Below are 20,439 nucleotides of genomic sequence, written 5' to 3' on the forward strand. Positions count from 1 at the left end.
CGAGGCACGTGCCACTTCAAAATTGTGCAATTGGTTATTCAAACATCACACAACACATTTTTGGGCCACATGCATATGCTAGCTAGGACACTCACGTGTGACGCTTCCATTTGTGGGCCCACGAGGCCATCGTCGATGCATGCATGCATCACTTTGACCTACATCGGGAGAGGTTAATTAATTTTACCATTGATGATGATTCTTTTGGGTTGTACATATATTATGGTAGGAGCATATAGTATGCGGTGCAGAGGGGGGAAGGGGACCATCATATGTAGTATGCCTGATATGAACCTCACTCTGTGTGGGTGCATGGTTTACGGTTTTTGAGGCATGTGGCACATCAAAGTTTTGCATTTTGGGTATTCAACATATATATGTTTGGCCCACATGCAAAGCGGTGGTGGTTGTCCTCTCGCACCCACTTAAGCGGTTATCAGCGATATCGATGCTTTCCATCTGTGGGCTCGCTTGGTCCATCACTACTTTTTGCCTGACAACAAGAGAGGTTAATTTGACTTAGGAGGGGATTATTATTTATGCTCTGGGATGACATGCATAATATAGTTTGAGCACACACACATGCATGTGTATGCATGAATCCCTCCCATCGAGTCGAAGTGGCTAGTATAATGACACATCATGAACCGATCTCGCTCTGTGTGGGGAGCTAGTGTATGATTTTCGACACCGTGCCACATCAATGTTGTGTATTCAAACATGCATGCACGCATCACCTCCATACATATGCATGTAGTGGTTGCCTTCGAACGATACACTCCCTCGCGTGGTTATCGGTGACAAGCCTATATATTCATGGGCCTGCGTGGACATCCATGATCACCTTGATAAACAACAAGATAGATTACCACGGCCGATTCTTCATTTGGTTCGTGTTATCGTAGTATAGGTCATGGTGAGATTCAGACCTAATTAAGTTTGAGCGCATATACTATGCACGCATGCATGCATGAATCCCCGTCGTTGGCTCGAAGTGTGGTGTAACATACATATGCATCGTCAACCTAACCCTCACTCAGTGTGTGGATTTCTAGTTCGAAATCACGGTGCCACATCAAAGTTGTTCCATTGTTACTCAAAAACACACCTCTCCATACATATGTTTGGGCCACACGCATGCAGTGGTTGTGTTCGGGGACTAGCTATACTTGCGTGATTATTGGCGAGCTAGCCCATCTCTGGGGTCGCATGGACGGCCATCACTTTGACCAACAATAAGAGAGAGGTTGTACGACCAAGGTGGATTATTCTTGGTCCGTTTTATGATCCATCTTGGTGAGATATATGCCTCTCTGGCCCGCCGACTGAAAGTGTGTGTGTGTGGGGGGGTGCAACTTCACAGTTTACTAGGTGAACCTCGGTTGGGGGGCATGCATTCATAGCTTAGGATTCCCTTCGTGGCGACACGAGGGGTGGTGGGGGGCTGCTAGCTACTTCGCACTTTGCTAGGTGAACCTCGGTTGGGGGGGAGGGGGTATGCATTCATAGCTTAGGATTCCCGTCGTGCCGACACGAGGGGGGGTGCTAGCTACTTCGCACTTTGCTAGGTGAACCTTGGTTGGGGGAGGGGCATGCATTCATAGCTTAGGATTCCCTTCGTGCCGATACGAGGGAGGGGTGGCTGCTAGCTACTTCGCACTTTGCTAGGGTGAACCTCGGTTGGGGGGAGGGCATGCATTCATATATAGCTTAGGATTCCCTTCGTGCCGACACGAGGGAGGGGGCCTGCTAGCTACTTTGCACTTTTTGAGGTGAACCTTGGTTGGGGGGCATGCATTCATAGCTTAGGAATCCCTTCGTGCCGACACGAGGGAGGGGGGCTGCTAGCTACTTCGCACTTTGCTAGGTGAACCTCGGTTGGGGGACATGCATTCATAGCTTAGGATTCCCTTCGTACCGACACGAGGGAGGGGGGCTGCTAGCTACTTTGCACTTTGCTAGGGTGAACCTCGGTTGGGGGGGCATGCATTCGTAGCTTAGGATTCCCTTTGTGCCGATAGGAGGGTGGGGGGCTGCTAGCTACTTCGTACTTTGCTAGGGTGAACCTCGGTTGGGGGGCATGCATTCATAGCTTAGGATTCCCTTCGTGCCGACACGAGGGAGGGGCGGCTGCTAGCTACTTTGCACTTTGCTAGGTGAATGTACCTCGGTTGGGGGGAGATGCATTCATAGCTTAGGATTCCCTTCGTGCCGACACGAGGGACGAGGGGGGACTGCTAGCTACTTCGCACTTTGCTTGGTGAATGAACCTCGGTTGAGTGGGGGCATGCATTCATAGCTTAGGATTCCCTTCGTGCCAACACGAGGGAGGAGGGGGGCTCCTAGTTACTTCGCACTTTGCTAGGTGAACCTCGGTTGGGGGGGAGGGGGCATGCATTCATAGCTTAGGATTCCCTTCGTGCCAACACGAGGGGGGTGGGGGCAAGCAATACCGTGCGCTTTGCGAGAGAGGTGCCCCATCGAAGTTGCATTTGGTATTTGAAAATCAAACCACCCTTTTGATACATAAATTTGGTCCACATGCAAGTGTGTTCGTGTTCTGACCCTCTCCCGCGTCATATTTCGCCAAATTTATGAACATTAGACAAGTCGGATGACGCAACAGACACGATTCACTCAAACTAAACGTGTGCCTTGCCGGTGCACCTGTCACGCACACATCCGCACAGTACATTGGGCTCCATGAGGCTCCCCCTCTAAAATATATCTGCCCGCCTCGAGGGTTTTTCTGTTTCATAACACACGGTTGTTATCTCCAGACCGTGTGGATGTTTCTTGTTCCCAATCCCGCCTGCACCCCTAGAAAATATCTGACCACCTCGAGGGTTTTTCTGTTTCATAACACACGGTTGTTATCTCTGAACCGTGTGTGATGTTTCTTGTTCCCAATCCCGCCTGCATCCCTAGAAAATATCTGCCCGCCTCGAGGGTTTTTCTGTTTCATAACAAACAGTTGTTATCTCTGGACCGTGTGCGATGCACTATCATCAAAATTTTCAATAGTCCGGCATTTCATTCCCGCGTTCAACTCCCGCGTAGTAAAATATTCAGTACCCGCGTCATTTCCTCAAACACCCCCCCTCCACACACATACACACAAACACACACCAAAACCTCCTCGGGCGTGCGCGCACACACACGCACACACACACACACTCCCTCGCTCGAAACCATAGCAAGGTCCCCGCCGCCGCTGCCGCCGTCGTCGCCGCAAGGCCTCCATTGTCAACATCTGCCGGTTTGCCCGTGCAGCTTACCCATCGATCTCATACCCAGGCGGCCCTGAGTTTCTTAGATGACGCCTGCCAAATCTCCCCTTTCCCATAGATCCCCATCCCCATTCCCATCCCCCACTCTAGAGCGTCGCAGCCTAAGCCCGGATACGCTTCCCGTGGAGCTCGAGGAGCGACTGGCCCAAAAGAGGTGTATAGCTGTCTCTTTGCCCGACGTCGCCGAGGTAGCTGACGACCATTACTGGCGGCAGGCACTCAAGCAGTAGGCTAGAGTATGCGGGCATATCTCGTCCACTGGCTACGACATTGAGGTCATCACCAGCGACGGCGTGAGGCGGGATGTGTCACTGGTTAAGTGGCCCACCACCAACCCCTTGGGTTCAACCGCCGTCGATATCATCCATGGCCCCGCCGCTGATCTCCTCTGACTCGCTGTCAACAATTTGCCATTCTACATCGCCATCGAGCCCCTTTTGTCATTTCTGAAGGATACGTTCTGTGATGCTGGCTTGGGATCCACAACTTCCAAGTCAGACCTCATCGACGGCGACCACGAGGAGGGCACCCTCTCCGGCTCTTCCAAGGGTAAAGAGCCCATCTGCTCTTCCAAGGGGAAAGCACCCGTCTGCGACATCAGGGAGGGCACCCTAAAGCCATGCTCTTCCAAGGGGAAGGAGCCCATCTGTGACAACATGGAGTGCATTAAGGGTCCGTGCTCTTCCCACGGGAACGAGCCCATCTGTGACAAGTGAGGAAACCCATGATTTGTTTATTTCATTTGTTCACAATGTGATGCTCTATATGTGCAATTATTTACTGTGCAGTACATTTCATCAATCCAGTTTTAAACATACGGATAGGAATGCATATATTTGCTTGCTGTTAAGCCTGTTATAGCTAGCATATGCCTCTTTTAAAGTTTTTTGATTGTTCGGTTGTTTGTAGTTAGCATATGTTCAGTTTCAAATGCTATCTTTGGTTGTTCGTAGTATGCCTTGTTTATTCCAATTATTCACAACGTGATGTTCTATATGTGCAAGTATGAACTGTGTAGTTCAATTTCATTAGTACCAGTTTTAACAATACCACTATGAATGACTACATTTGGTTGCTGCATCTTGAAGTTAACACGCCTTTCCATTTTTATTCAACCATAACCAGTGTACTTAGACCGGCACAATACCAGTTTGAATGACTATGTTTGCTTGTTGTTAAATGTTAGGCCTGTTGCAGTTAGCACACCTTTCCACTTGTTTTGCTTTACTAGCGTGCTTAAACCTGCACACTGAAGCTATCTTTTGGAGATTATTTTGTCTCTCATGTATAATTTTGGTTGATGTTTAGCCTGTTGTGCATAACATGCTTCTCGATGTACCTACACAGGACAATTTTGGGAACGACTGCTATTTTCCATCGAGGTTAGTTTCATCCCATGGCTTATATCTGCTCACTGTTCAGGATATCGGTAGCTGGTACCATATAGGCCGGCGGCTGATAAGGGACTAATCGGTGAATATATCTGCAACCCATTTTTCGTTAGGTTAACTAGGGCCATATGTAATATATCTGAGGCTACATAGCAACATGCACTGTACTTAATGTCTAAATATGCAATCCTAGGCTACATAGCAACAAGGAAGAGTGTTACATTAATGTTCTAATGATGTCTAGATATACGTAGAAGAGCAGCAGCAACAACAACAACAACACAACCCTGTTTGGATACTCAACTTAGCTAGAGGTTAGAGTTAGTTTCTAGCTCATTACTAACCCTGAACTAACTCCATCCAAAGAGTTGTTTGGATGGCAGGGTTAGATTGACAATAAATGCACTAGGAGAACTAGCTCCAATTAGCACCTCTTGGGTTGGATAGTTTTTTTGGGTGGGTTATAGATGCAACTAGCTCAAACTAGCCCTCATGTTTAGATATACTTTAGGGCTATTTGAGCCCGAACTAGCTCAAACTAACTGTAACCCATGGATACAGCAGCAGTTAATCAGCCGATAATTTGTAAGAATGAACTAAACTCCTTCCGGCCCATAATATAAGATGTTAATTCATCTAATATGTGAGTATATTGGATGTTATAAGATACTCCCTCCGTTCCTAAATATTTGTCTTTTTAGAGATTTCAAATGGACTACCACATACGGATGTATATAGACATTATAAAAGAGTGTTGTACTACATCATTGTGCAATTGTTGTTTAGCTTCTAATATTAACTTGGTGCTTTTAGGTACATATGTCATTGGTAAAGATCCGCGTTTCGACCCTTTCTGCGTATGGGGCAATGAGATATCGATGAACCAGCATCAAGTGAGGAAGCTGATAAAGATTGTTAGTAAAATGGGTCCAAAGATGGCAATTAAACTATTTGTTTACACTTTATCCAAGACAACAGCGAACTGCGGGATGGTAAGTAAGAACTCTGCAGCCTTCTTTTTACTGCCCATAATGAGTTGTGTTAGACGACAATGTCTGAATCTTTTCCTTTGCAGTGGTTGCCAAAGCAGTTTACTCAAGATTACCTCTCAAACTACATGATTGGTGGGCATGCAAAGGTTAAAGTATTTCTACCAGAACACGATGATTATCTAGATGTTTTCATGAAGACCGTGAAGGATGGGCGGTCGGCCATCACAAGGGGTTGGACTAGAGTCGCGTGTGCCTTCTGCATGGAGGAGGGCACAATATGGGCATTCCGCTTCACCTTATTCAGCAACCAGAATATATTTCGCCTCTTTCTTTACCGTCTTTAATAGTACAAGTATACAACTGTGGTTCATCATTCTTTATTTGGTTCTTATGTAATTCTTGAACATATGTATCTATGAATCGAATAATGCATTGTTTGTTTGAACATGATGGATATGAATAAAGCTATAGCATACATTCAAATTCAAATTCAAATCAGGTACAATTTGGAAAAGCAGCAATTAAATTACGGTGAAATTACACTCTACAGGTTGTTAAGGCACATACGGTTGGTAAAACACAAATGTTTGCGATATGCACCATAATCCGAGACGGTTCACAGAGAGGAAACGTGTGCAAGCATGCACACAGTTGCCATTTGCAAAGCGTGTGTGATGTCAAACAATATCACAAACGGTGCGGGCAAACTAAACGTTTGTGTTAGTTGCCATATCATAAACGATTCACAACCATGAACTATTTCTGATGAAGTATGCATTGTAAACGTTGCACCACAGAATAGCATGTGCGATAGTTGTCGTGTAGGACGATGTTACGACGGTCCGACGTTTCGTAATCCTGTCCGACACTCGTACGGCGATTAGCTAATCTTCTTAACGGTGAACCGTTTGTGATGGGCCACGCATCATACATGTTCTATAATAGTGAACCATTTGTGATGGCTGCGCATCGTAAATGTAGCACCACAGAATACGGACTGTGATGGCAATGCGAGCAGAAACGAGTAGGAGTACTATAGGGGCCCTATCCCCGATGGTTTCTGGGTCGTGTGGGAAGGACCCCCCTATCGCCCACACTCACTTGGCGACGCTTCCAAATGCCGTCGCGGAAAGGGGTTAAAAACCGTTTGTTTAGGACCGACGCGCACCAGTGCTAATTGAGGCGAAATTGATGGGGTTTGCCTCATACTAGAAACCAAGGACATTAATATACCCTTGCATGCATGTCGAAGTGAGAAGGTTGGTTTGCATGGCGCTGCATTAATCAAGCGATGAGGAGTGACATGGTTAGCTCTTTGGGTGTTGGAGAAAAAATACGCATTAATTGACACATCAAACGAGAATTTGTATTGATCAATCCCGGTAAGGAAAACACCTCCTTTCATTTTTAACACAATTATTCCTCCTACGTACGTACTTGTACCATGTTTGGGTCTAGGCCTTGCATTGCCATACATCGCCACACATTTTTGCCAAGCTTCCTTAAGGTTTCAAAATGAAAAAGAGGTACACTTGCGCACGGCTGTCGCGGTCGCACCGCACCCTCACACAGTCGCTCCTAGACGCTGCAAAACCAACCAAGGGAACGCACCCTCACTGACACGTGCTACCGCATGTGATCAAACCAAACCCAGCCATCCTACCGCTGACACATAATTTTCGTTCATATAGTATGTTTATCCAACCGCATGTTGGGGAAGATCCGTACGGCCCGTGCGTTGGTTTGTTGGGGAATAAGAAGAGGTGAGGAAGAAGGGTTAGGAGACTTAGGATATTCATCGAACCGCCTGAAAATGGTCGACTGGCCCAAATGATGAAAGTTAGGCAACTTGCATAAATATATGTTTTTACACAGCAAAAGATCCCTAAAAACAACAACATAAATAAAAACTATCATTGCCCATGGAACAAGACAGCCTCATCATCTTTGAATGCCAGCGCGAACAAGCCGTAGCTGCCGACATGTATCTCCGCACCGTGGTTGTCCTCGGCGTCTAGCTACTCATTCACGCGGAGCATGTGGGCGCCCTGCACAGACGAGAGCACCGCCCAGTTCAAGTCCAGGACAACTGGTTCCGCCTGCATGAGGGCCTAGCGGCATCCGCGCGCTCCACGTCGAGTTGAGCCTCCGCCACCTAGTTCAAGTCTGGAAGTCCGGTTCCGCCTGCAGGAGGGCCTCGATGGCAGCGGCATCCGTGCGCTCCGCGTCGAGTTGAGCCTCTGCCGCCAGTTCATGTCCAAGACGTCCGGTTCCACCTGCAGGAGGGCCTCGATGGCAGCGGCATCCGCGCGCTCTGCATCAAGTTGAGCCTCTGCTGCCCGGTTCACATCCACGACATCTGGTTCCGCCTGCAGGAGGCCCTCGATAGCAGCGGCATGCGCGCACCCCGCGTCGAGTTGAGTCTCTACCTCCCGGTCCTCCTTTAGTATTGCCAGGTTGAACCGCTGGTCCGCCTGCACCATGGGGGACTCGGACGCCGGCACGAAGTCGACATCCATGGTCTCATACGCATCGGGGTCCTTATGCGCCACAACCTCTGCCATGAACATTGGATCAGCTTCCTCCTCCTCGGAGCTTGTCTCCAGAGAACTCGGGGATTCGCCCATTGCAATGCGAGCTAGGGAACGGAGGTCTGTGGCGCTGACCGCCGCCACGATTTCTGTGCGGCACTCCGACGTCCGCATCTTGTAGTACGTGATCTTGCAGCGCACCATGGCTTTCCAGCGAACTAGAGGACGCTTGATGCGGGCTAGGGGATCGAAAGGTGGGGGAATGGGCTAGAGAGGAGGTGTTGTTTTGGGGCAGTGGCTGGCGTAGGCCGAGCAGCGAAGGTTCTGGTGTGAATAGTGGTTCCGGTGACAATCGGTCAATCGGTTTTGACTGTACATCGCTCTTGTCGCATTCGCATTGCACCCTGGCACGCTGGACCCTCCACGTCACTCACCGAGTGGAACGCGCTTCATTTTGCGTCTTCGCTCGCTTGTGGGACCGTACTTGAGAGCAAACCGACGTCCATCCCCCCCCCCCGCGTCATTTATACTACTACTCCCTCCGTGTTATGCGGAGGAAATAAAAACAGAGGGAGTATACTACGGATGAGGACCCCCTAACGTTGCCAAACCTGTAATTGAGTAACTGACATGTGGGGCCTAGCAAGCATGGGGCCTGCCGGTCAGTGACCGAAAGGCAGGGTAAGGCAGCGATACCTATGTTAGAGGATCCACTTCCACTACTACTCCCTCCTTCCATCTATACAGGGCCTAATACATTTTTGGAGGATAGCTTTGACCAAATGTTAGAGTAATAATATATGACAAGCAACTTACACAAAGCATACGGTCAAATTCGTATGTGAAAGGAGCTTCCAATGATATAATTTTCACATTATACATCTCACGTACTATTAATCTTGTCAATAGTCAAAGTCAGTTTTGAAAAATGCATTAGGCCCTATATAAATGGAAGGAGGAAGTACTAGTAATGTGAGCACTGCCTACTCTACTTCAGATGTTGTCAGTACTCCACTAGTACTATTGGACAGGGAGCTTAAAAAAGTTACTATTGGACTGGCTATACGTGGCGAAATCCTAGTAGGAAGAGCATGCGCGAGAACAAGCACATTCACGTGTTTGAAAACAAATTGGAAACCATCTCTGTTTGAATGCAAATCTTGGAGTACGTACGAATCTAACAATATTGATTAGGCGTTGTTGAATGTTGATAATTTTTTCTGTAAGTTAGATCAAAGTAGAGATACTTTGACCACATAAAACTTATATGTAAACTAGAAAGGATCGGAGGGAGTATATTGTATGTTCAAAAGAGAAACGAACATTGAATACCCTTTATATATGATTTGCTGATGCTATGATCACCGGTTCAAAATTTTGAATCCGCCTTAGGTATCACATAGGCACCCACTCGTTCTCTCTCGGTTTCATCTCGGGGTCCGTAGATCGATTGAAAGAGGACTATGGTGGGTACAGTATGTTCATTTCGCTTATGAACGTACAATATACTCCCTCCGATCCCCACAGACCCCCCAGCGTGTCATTTCTGTCATAGACATAGACCAAACCTTTATCTCCTTGCACGACACGCAATTGATCTCTCAACATCAATCGATCTCGTCAAGATGTGTCGAGGCATGAACCGAATGGGATGTCAAAACTAAGATGAGAAGCGACATGTAGTGGAGGCAAAGTGAAACTTTAAATGAACCATTTGTCTGTATGCATGTCGGACAAAGTACAACATTGGAAATAGAAGCATGGTCTAGGCCCACATGCGAATGATACTCGGCGGAATGTTCAAATGAGGCAAGCGGGAGGATGGACTCAACCAGAGGGTGGCATGATCGTTGGAGAAGAGGGTTGGAGAGGAATGAGAAATAAGCAATGCCACATGATTATATTTGAAATGCTCAAATAAACAATAAGTTGTCTCGTTTTCCCTTCCGTCTTGGTCACGGAGTAAGATACCCCCTCCGTTTTTATTTACTCTGCATTTTAGGTTTGACTGAAGACAAACTTCATAAAATTTGACCAAATATATAGAAAAAATATGAACATTTACAATAGAAAATCTATATAATGTGAAATTATATTCAATAATGAATCTAATGGTATTTATTTGTTATTGTATATGTTATTATTCATGTCTATAAACTTTGTCAAAGTTTACAAAGTTTAACTTTGAGAAAAGCTAAAATTCGGAGTAAATAAAAACAGAGGGAGTACGCAGGGATTAGTATAGTTACTACTGCCGGAACATGGTAAGTTGGACCCCTAAATACGGGCACGGACCGGGCACACCTCAATTATTCCTTCAAATAGTCGGACACCTACATTAGCACACCATCCGGCTACTTAATCAAGTGTTACGCTTCACTAGTTGAAAAGGAAAAGGGTGGTACCGTACCCAAAACCACCACACTTGGGGCAAGGGTAACAACTTGGTACTGTACCACATTTGAACCAGGGCACAAAAACCATCTGTTCTGCACCTAATTAGCAACGCGGAGTATTGATGCTCGAATTTGGCCAGGAAAAAAGGGAAACCGACATGTGGGGCACACCTATCATGATGACATGGCGCAGACTAGTCCAATGGAGGAGCTGGCCTATGACCTCCTCGCCACCGGGAGCCATTCATGTGGGGCGTGGGGGCCAGCAATGTGGCGCAGCTCCCGCACCGCCTCTGGACGCAGCGACCACGGTGAGCGACATGCTCATCGTCGTTGGACACGGTCGGCTTCAGTGTGCCGAGGGTGGCGTTAGCGCTGTGGCACGACCAGCATATCAACACCCGGCTCGTGGAGGATGCACGGGGCACCGAAATTCACGAGCGCCATGACACGTCCGCGGAGTGTTGTTGTGCGGCCAACTGCATCCCCAGGACCTAAGACCATGCCAGGTAGTCTTGCATTTTTAAGGACATGTGGGGATTGCATGTGAGCAAAGGGCATCTCCAACGTTACCACGACCGCAGTTGACTACCTTGGCAGACCAAAAACCCTCATGCCTCGCGCCGTCACACGGTGCGTTCCACTACAAAAAAAGACACACCCATGACATTTTGGGGCGAACGAAATTTTTTTCTATCATGCTTATGACACTTCTATGACGATAATTGTAACAAAACCCGGTATCATCATAGATGTGGTGGGCTCCTACTTCTATGACAAATAATTATGACAGAAAATGGGCTATTCGTCCTGGGCGGGCGGGAGACGCAGCTGCATGACATTCTTTGGGCCATGCATGACGGAAAAAACCGTGGTAGAAGTGAGGGCGAGGAAAATATCGGGGAGTTCCCGGTTACGGTGGGTGGTTGGGGGCCGAGCGATGCGCGTTTCTCTCGTACACGTACGCGCGTGTGTGCGAGGCGTTGCGCTCTAACTGAACCCGAGTGAGGCGTTGGGCTCTAACTGAACCCGAGCGACTGCACTAGCTACGTTACTGAGCCCGAGCGATCGATCCCTTGCTGTTAACTGAACCCGAGTGATTCCTTCGCTACTGCTGCTAACTGAAGCCGATCGCTGATGCCTCCTGGTGAACAGTGAGCGTTGTTGGGGGTCGGGATGAACAGTTCCCGGTGGGGGTTGGATGAATAGGACCCCCTGGTGTTGCCGCTAGATGAACATGACCCCGATCGATCGAGCCGGTTGGGGGGTGGATGAACAGGACCCCGTGGAGGGCTGGATGAACAGGCCCCCGTGGAGGGCTGGTTGAATAGTAGCCGGTGGAGGGCTGGATGAACAGTAGCCTGTGGAGGGGTGGTTGAACAGGACCCCGTGGAGAGGGCAGGTTGAAGAGTAGCCAGTGGAGGAGCGGTGGAGGCTAGATGAACAGTCGTAGGTGGAGGCTGGAGGAGGTCGATGGTGGATGAATAGTAGCCCATGGAGGCAGTCGACGGTGGAGATGAACAGTATCCCATGGAGTCCCGTTTTGCCGTACGCCACACCCCTCCTGATGAACAGGACCCCCGTTTCGACTGTAGCACTCAAACACAAGTCCGTTTCCTTCGTTTTGCGGTATGCCACACCCCTGCCGATCAACAGGACCCCGTTTCAACCATAGAAGGTCCAAGAGAAGTCCGTTTCCTCCCTTTTGCGGTACGCCAGACCCCTCCCGACGCACAGGATCCCATTTCGACCGTGGTCGGTTGAATAAAAGGCCGTTTCCTTCGTTCTGCGGTACGCCAGGCCTCGTTTCGATCGGCTGTTTCTTCCAAGCCGGTTGGCTCCCGATGAACACGACAACGACGCAGTTTCTCCGTTCCGACCCAGCAATGTACGCGAGCCCTGGTGTCGGTGTAGAGAAGTAGGGGCGCTCCTTTTGACCCCTTTACTTGTGCACGGACAGTCGGAGCCGCGCCCACGGCCACACTAAGCAGAGCAGGGGAGGGAAGCCGGGAAGAAGCCAGAGGAATAAGATGGTCAGAGGCAACGCCAAGGCCAGAAACACAAGACAGCAAAGGGGCGAGGTGGAGACCCCCGGCAAGGCCCTTGCCGGGGCGGCCTCCGCGGCCCCGGCAAGAACCTTGCCGGGGCAACTTGCCCAAACACCAACAGAGCGGGCCGCCCTTGAGCCCACAGGTTCCAACCCAACCAACTACGATTGGACCAGGGCTCGGGAGACACCTCTGTGGTGGCATGCAGATCTTTGTCAAGACCATAGATATATGAGATCAAATGAGGACCAGAAGACGCCGGCCCTCGGCGGGATCCTTGCCGAGGAGAGCCACGAGACACCCGGCAAGATCCTTGCCGGGGACGACCACGCGCCACGGCAAGACCCTTGCCGGGTCCCCGGCAAGGCCCTTGCCGAGGACATCAGCGGGGCCACTGCCAGGCCTGCACCAGCCAAGTTTCCACCGCCATTAGCATGCAGCTGCCAGCCCGACCAACTGGGCAGGCACTTGTGTGGCGACATGTAGCTTCCAGGCCAGATCAGCTAGCACCTGCATGGCGGCATGCACATCTTCATGAAGACCCTACCACCGCGCCACTTCAGCTGCCTGCCTGCCTACATGGCACCACATGCATCGCTGGCCAGGGCGCGTGTCGAAGCGAAGAGGAGCGGCGACGGACGGGACGGGCCTCGCTCCCGACCCCGATAAAGCTAGGGGACACCTAAGCTACGCATTAAATGCGTCTTGTCCTGTAACACAAGCGATAAGCACGCAACATTGTAGGCCTTTCCACCTCCTGTGTGCGACTGTGGCAGCCCCTTTCGACTATAAAAGGAGGCCCTTGGCATACTGGAGAGGGATTCAGCTCTTTGGAACTACGCAGCCACCATAGCTAGTTCGAGAGCTCAAGATTACTCAAATACACACCGAAGCAGGACTAGGGTATTACACATCCTCGCGGCCCGAACCTGGGTAAAACGATCCTTGTATTGACTGTTAATCCTGCTCTTCTCACAACCCAGCGCCCCGACAACCGTAGTAGGGATTCTTGTGATCCCATAGATGTCATTTCCCACCGACATCTTTGGCGCGCCAGGTAGGGGGCGCAATTGTGAGAATCTGGTCTAGCAGTTAGCCTAGCAGTTCTTCATCGCCATGGCTCCCAAGAAGAAGACGGTCACGGTGATCGGCACGTCAGGAGCCGAACGGCCCGTGCCAGTGCAGGCGAGCAGCGGGCCGGTCGCGGACGGGACCCGGGACGTAGTCCATGAGCACCAGCATCACTCTGGCAGTCAGAGCCTGGCGAACGGCGTCGTTCGTGCGCCAGGCGACGAACCGCACGCTTCCAAATCCAAGGACAGAGCTGGGCCCCCCGCGGGTGGCGCGAGGCCCTCTAGGAGTGTCATTGTGCCACCCACGAGCGGTGCAGCAACCTCCAAGACGCCCACGCCGGCACCCACAGCGTGCTCTTCCCAGGGTGCGCGCGACGAGCAGCGCCACCACGCCGGAGACCCCGGACACAACCGTGGAAAGAGCCATGTGCATCGTCTGCGGGACGAAGGAGTCCAGCATGCTCGCCGAAGCGCTGGCGAAAATGGCACGCAGCCGCTGGGCCATGGTAGAGCTCCTTCTAACGTAGTTAGAAGTCGAAGTGCGCCACGGTCCACGCAGCTATCACCACCACCCACGCCAGCAGATGTTTTGGCGCGCGCGCAGCTGCTCCTCGACTTCCCTCCTGCTGCGAAGAAGCTCGGTGAGTGGAGGGCCACCATCCGGAGCCTTGTCACCGTCGCAAATAAAGATGATCTGCGACCGGCGGGGCCTTCGGGCCGGCGCTCCGTCGAACCACCGCATGCCAGCGGTGGAGGGGCCGGGGGTGCTGGGGCCACGGTGCACTCTCCTCCTCCACGCCAGCCACCGCGGTTGTCGGTTCATCGCGATGACGCTTGTGATAATATTTCCATAGCCGACCCATGGACCCACCGCAACCAGCGCCACGTTCTTCAAGAACGAGCTCACGAAGATGCTTGAACCACTATCGAGCGCCGGCGTGATACACACCACCAGTCGGACAAGCGGGCGGGACCCGCTATGGACCACCCAGCACCAGGGGGCTCCGGCAGCCTACCTTACGAGGTGGGCTGCCCAGCCTTTACCCGTGAGCTGCGGCAGTTCCAGTGGCCATCCCACCGCACGTTCAAGCCCGACGTCGGCGAGAAGTATACTGGCAAGACCCATCCGTCAGAGATCCTCAGCATCTACACAATCGCGATGCAGGCTGCCGGAGCTCGCGACGACAAGGTGCTTGCCAATTACTTCCCGTTGGCACTGAAGCCCAATGTCATGTCTTGGTTGATGCACTTGCCGGCGGATTCCATTTCTTCTTGGCCGGATCTGTGCCATGAGTTCGTTGGCACCTTCACTGGAGGCCACCAATCTCATGGCCAGGCCAGTGATTTGCATATCATTCCCCAGAAGGAAGGGGAAAACCTGCGCAAGTACATCCAGAGATTCAGCCGGGTGCAGTAAACCATCCCCGACGTTCATCCCGCTGCCGTGATGAGCGCGTTCCATCAGAACGTGCGCAACCGCGAAGAGCTGGCGATGACCAAGGTTAAGGATGTGGCCGAACTCTATGTTCTAGTCGATAGGTGTGCCCGGGCAGAAGAGGGAAGGAAGTAGCTCGGCGAGAACGCCGGCGTGGAAACCGACTCTATTGATGAAGACACCGCCGCCGCGACGAAGAAGGGTCGGCGTCGCAATAGGAAACGCAAGGGCAAGACCGTGCTTGCCGTCGAGGGATCCGACAGCACCAACGCTACCAAGAAGGCCAAGGAAGACGACCCCGGCAAGGAGATTGCCGGGTGCGCCGCCTGCCGGGCCTTGGCGGCTGCCGACAAGCCAGGAAGCTCCAACAAGCAGTACTGCAAGATCCACTGCACCAAGGGCCACGACCTCCAGAACTGCCGACAAGTCGAGCTGCTTGCTGAGAAGCAAAAAGCTGAGTACGAGATGCGGGACAAGGAGAAGGATTAGGACGGTGCCGTGGGATCTAGCAAGAAGCGTGGCGGTCAAGGAGGCTGCCGCGGCAAGGACAACTAGCAAGAGAGGCCCGCTCGGGGCCGTGACAAGAAGCAAGAAGATGATGATCATGACGAGGATGACGAGTCTGGCAAGCAAGAGTTCCAGAAGGCTACGGAGGCCATGTGCATCGATGATGGCGCCTCGCTGCATACTTCTCACCGCCAGCTCAAGTAGTGGGCGCATGAGATTACAGCAGCGGAGCCGTCGTTCGACGCTCAGAAGCCGCTGAAGGGGTCCAGCACGCCCCTCATCTTTGACGGCGAGGACCACCATGACCGCACAACCGCGGTCGGGTGTTTGCCGTTGTTGGTCTCGCCAACAGTACGCAACATCAAGGTGAACAAGATGTTCGTCAACGGCGGGGCCGGCCTGAAATCTCGCCCATCGTGATCAAAAGACTGCAAATTCCTGATGGGGACCTCTAGGAAACGGGCACGTTTCAAGGGGTCAATCCGGGGAGGAGCCAGCAGAAGGGAAAGGTCACACTGCCCGTGACGTTTGGAGGAGAGTTGAACTACAGGACGGAGAGGATCGTCTTCGACGTGGCCGAGATCCCCTTGCCCTACAACGGGATCCTCGGCTGCCCGGCACTAGCCAAGTTCATGGCGGCGTCGCACTACGCCTACAACATGCTGAAGATGGCTGGGCCGTTGACCATCATCTCCGTCCCCTCCGACAAGAAGGACGCGCTGATTTGCGCCGACCAACACTACCGGGAAGCAGATGCAGCACCTGCCGCCAAGGCACTTGCTCCTACCGCTGAAGCCCCGGGAGGGAAGAAGAAGCCCGGCAAGACCTCTCGCACCCACTCCGGCAAGCGCACCTCTTCGGAGTGTTGTGCTACCGTCGAGGACGTGCCAGAGAGCTCCACCAGCAAGAGCAAGAAATCCAGAGCTGCACCACCAGAGACCAAGAGGGTGTCCGTCAAGGAAGATGGCACGGGAGGGGCTTTCACCATAAGCTCCACCCTCGACAGCAAATAGGAAGGCGCGCTCGTCGCTTTCCTGCGGGCGAATGTCGATGTATTTGCGTGGCAAGCATCCGACATCCCCGGCGTTCCCAGGGAAGTGATTGAGCACCACCTTGTTGTCTGTCCCCATGCGCGACCCATCAAGTAGAAGGTCAGGAAGCAAGCTTTGGAACGGCAGGAGTTCGTCACAGAGGAGATCAGGAAATTGGAAGCGGCAGGTTTGGTGAGAGGATTGCTCCATCCGACGTGGTTGGCCAATCCGGTGGTGGTGCGCAAGGCAAATGGGAAGTGGAGGCTATGTATTGATTACACAGATATTAATAAGGCTTGCCCTAAGGACCCCTTCCCGTTGCCGTGCATCGACCAGATTGTTGACTCCACGGCCGGGTGTGATCTGTTGTCATTCCTCGACGCCTACTCGGGCTACTACTAGATCTTCATGACAAGAGAGGACGAAGAGAAGACAACATTCATCACCCCGTGTGGTACGTACTGCTTTTTACGGATGCCTTTCGGGTTGAAGAGTGCTGGTTCAGCATTTGCAAGAGCAGTCCAAAGTGGTTTTGAACCCCAGCTACATAGAATATGGAAGCCTATATGGATGACATAGTGGTCAAAACCAAGGACAGGGCAACTCTTGTACAAGACTTAGAAGAGACGTTTGCCAACCTACGCAAGATCAGCCTCAAGCTGAACCTTGAGAAGTGTGTCTTCGGCGTTCCGTCCGGCAAACTTCTCGGGTTCTTTGTGTCGCGGCATGTGATCAAGGCAAACCCAGACAAGATCAAGGCTATCTAGCAGATTGAGGCGCCCAAGCAGATCAAGGATGTGCGTCGGCTAACTGGCTGCGTTGCTGCCATGAGCCGATTCATCTCCAAGTCTGCCGAGCACGCCCTTCCCTTTTTCAAGATCATGAAGAAGGCGATCCCAATGGAATGGACCCCAGAGGCCGAGGCGTCGTTGCAAGACCTGAAGAGATACCTTTCCTCTACACCTATACTAGTTGCGCCTAAACCACAAGAGCCGTTGCTGCTGTATCTGGCCGCGACGAATCAAGTGGTCAGTGCCGCGCTAGTGGCGCAGAGGGAGGTTGACGAAGAGGCAGTGGCAGCGGTAGGACCGGAAGACGGCAAGTCAGAGACTCCCACGGCAGGGCCCGGTGGCGGCAAGGCAAGGCTCCCGGCAGAGTCTGACGCCATCGGGACAGAGCCCGTGCCGTCAAGTGGAGTGGTGCAGAAGAAGAAGATGATACAGCACCCTGTTTACTTCGTCAGATCCCTCTTGCAGGGGGCTAGTTCAAGATATTCCGGTGTGCAGAAATTGCTCTTCGGCCTCCTTATGGCCTCGAGGAAGCTGCGTCATTACTTCCAAGCCCACGAGATCACTGTCGTCACCCGCCTCCCGTTGCAACGGATACTGCACAATCCAGACGCAGCCGGAAGGAGTGTGGAGTGGGCCTTTGAGTTATCTAGCTTTGGGTTGAGGTTTGAAAGTACTTCGACAATCCAGAGTAGAGTCCTGGCAGAGTTCATTGCAGAATGGACCTCGACGCCTGATGGAGAGATCCAGGAGACCACTCTCCCCGGCAAGGAAACAGCTCGTGACTGGATTATGTACTTTGACGGGGCTTTCTCGCTGCAAGGCGCCGGTGCTGGTGTGCTGCTCGTCGCACCCACCGGGGAGCACCTCAAGTATGTAATCCAGATGCACTTTCCTAGGGAGATGTCCACCAACAAGACTGTTGAGTACGAGGGATTGCTTGCCGGTCTCAGGATCACGGCAGACCATGGAGTTAAAAAGCTCATCGTCAGGGGTGATTCACAGCTTGTCATCAGACAAGTCAACAAGGATTATCAGAGTCCATTGATGGAGGCCTACGCGGACGAGGTGAGGAAGCTGGAAGAGCGCTTTGACGGTATACAAGTGGAGAACGACATCGCTGACTACCTGTCAAAGCGCGCTGCATTCAAGCTACCTGTGGAACCAGGTACCTTTTTGCTTCGGTTGACTCAACCATCTGTCGAACCATCAACAGAGCAGAAAAAGCGGAGGAAATCAGGCCCCTGCAAGTACTTTCCCGCCGAGCCCCCAGGGGCCACCGGCAAGGGTGTTGCCGTGGGCCCTGAGCCCGCAGAGGAGCGACCGACTCCGGCAGGCCGTCAAGCCCTGGTCGTAGAGACGACCGCTCCCATGGCAGAATAAATGCGTTTGGTCCTTGCCGTCGAGCCCCAGGCTCCGGCATGGGCGCAGCATACCGTCCGATTCCTCCAAACAGGGGGGCTTCCTGAGGAGCAGGAAGAAGCGGAGAATGTAGCCCGTCGGTCTGCTATGTATCAGTTCGTCGATGATGTCCTGTACAAAAAGAGGCCAAATGGTGTGAAATTGAAGTGTATTCCCCGGGAGGAAGGACTGGAGCTGTTGGCGGAGATACACGGAGGCATATGTGGCTCCCACATAGGGTCGAGGGCCCTTGCCGGCAAGGCGTTCCGGCAGGGTTTCTTCTGGCCCACTGCCCTCCAGGATGCAACGACACTAGTAACCAAGTGTGAAGCTGTCAGTTCCATTCAAAGAAGCCTCATCAACCAGCTCAAGCCCTTCAAACAATCCCTCTTTCCGGGCCATTTTCGGTCTGGGGGCTCGACATACTAGGCCCCTTCCCCCGTGCTGTCGGGGGCTTTGAGTACTTGTTCATTGCAATCGACAAGTTCACAAAGTGGCCGGAGGTGGAACCGGTGAGGAGGTTGACAGCACAGTCAGTTGTCAAGTTCTTCAAGGGACTAGTCTGCCATTTTGGTGTGCCAAACGGAGTCATCACCTATAACGGCACGCAGTTCACAAGCCACACCTTCATGCAATACATCCAAGACCTCGGCAGCAAGATCAGTTTTGCTTCCGTGGCGCACCCCCGGAGCAACGGCCAAGCGGAGAGGGCAAATGCTGAAGTGTTGCGAGGCCTGAGAACAAAGACTTTTGACAAGCTGTACAAGAGCGGAAGGCACTGAATTGATGAGTTGCCGGCAGTTCTTTGGTCGATCAGGACGACGCCAAATCGAGCCACCGGCCAGACACCCTTTGCCCTAGTATATGGGGCAGAAGCAGTTCTCCCCACGGAACTCATATACGGGTCACCTCGAGTGCTCGCTTATGATGAGCTTGAGCAAGAGCAGTTGCGGCAAGATGACGCAACGCTCCTTGAGGAAGATCGTCTTCGGGCGGCTGTGAGAGCAGCACGCTACCAGCAGGCCTTGTGCCCCTACCATAGCCACAAGGTTCATGCCCGGAGCTTTGAGGAAGGCGACCTTGTTCTTCGGCGCGTTCAGTCGGCCAAGAATTCCAACAAGTTGACGCCGAAGTGGGAAGGCCCTTATCGGGTAATACGAGTCACCAGGCCCGGCGCAGTCCGCCTGGAGACCGAAGATGTTGTCCCAGTGAGCAACTCCTGGAACATCGAGCATCTTCGCAAGTTTTACCCATAAGGAGTGGCTTGCCGGGCCCCCCGGCAAGCCACCTTTTGTACGAGCTTTGCCGGCAAGGCATGTAACCCTCTGTACAAAGCCAGGTGCAGACCCTGAGAATAAATAAATGAAGCGCTGGCGCCCTAAGTTATAGCAAGCATGCTAGGTTAAGTCTCGTCCTCGGTTAGGGTTGATAGTGCTTAGCGGCGACTAACCCCTAGCCTGGAGGTAGAGTGTGTGTCTTTCTGTCCTCTTTCGTTCGCAGGGCACGTGGACATGTCTCCTGAGCCGCTTGGGAGAAAGAGGATGGACCGGCGCTCC

This window comes from Triticum aestivum, chromosome 7D (assembly GCF_018294505.1).
Source record: "Triticum aestivum cultivar Chinese Spring chromosome 7D, IWGSC CS RefSeq v2.1, whole genome shotgun sequence".
NCBI lineage: Eukaryota > Viridiplantae > Streptophyta > Magnoliopsida > Poales > Poaceae > Triticum > Triticum aestivum.